Here is an 894-nt window from a genome sequence, read left to right on the forward strand (position 1 = left end):
TACAGCAAGAAGCAAGGCTAAGCTGTGAATGTGGTTCCAAAGATGAGGATGTGGAAGTTTGGGGCAGACTGCAGTCTAAGACCCATTCCCTTCAAATGTGTCCAGTCTCTGGTAGACTGCTGGGAACTGAGGTCCTAAGCATGACTCAAACAAGCTCTGGTAAAGTAAGATTTGTGTTTCTGTTGCCATCATTTACCCAAGTTCCTTAATGAGGAATGTTGACACTGCCTGGGCCTTTGTCTGATAGGGCAGACTCCTCCAGAAGAGGCAGCTAACAGTTTTAAGGGGTATAATGTTTAGAAAACACTGGGAAAGGAGTTGGTGGCTCTTGAGGATGCAGCCTATGAATAAATGACACCAAAACTCTTTTGAATCAAATGCTGGTACTGGGTGAGACATGGTGACACAAGGATGGGGCCCAGCCAGAGTACATCAATCAGTTCAAGGGATTCCAACTCAGTCTGCCCAGAAATGCCCCATAACAAGCACCTACCAACAGGTGCCTTATTTTCCCTGTGTGAACAAACAGTGCTTACCACACCTCAAACCAGCCAGGCTTGTGTGTTGTCTTCTTTCCTCTATCGTATCCCTAGATCCTTCCAGAGTATCAGAAGGCTCATTACTGTTCCCTTTACTCCCACTGCCACAGCAAGGATCTGTGGACTTGGGTGGGAGGAAGATGTGTGGCCTGCAGCCCATAGCAGGGATGTCTTACTGCTAAGCTCTGTTGTGGACTGGTAGAGAAATCATCTCACACACACACACACACAAGGAATCCCCAGATATACAGCAGCCTAGCCTCTAGTTGCAGTCTCCAAGAGGGTTTTGTGAGGGGTAGGCCCTCCAACCAGTCCAGCCTATAAGGTGGGGGATAAATTGTTGGCATAAGGGATC

This window comes from Bos mutus, chromosome X (assembly GCF_027580195.1).
Source record: "Bos mutus isolate GX-2022 chromosome X, NWIPB_WYAK_1.1, whole genome shotgun sequence".
NCBI lineage: Eukaryota > Metazoa > Chordata > Mammalia > Artiodactyla > Bovidae > Bos > Bos mutus.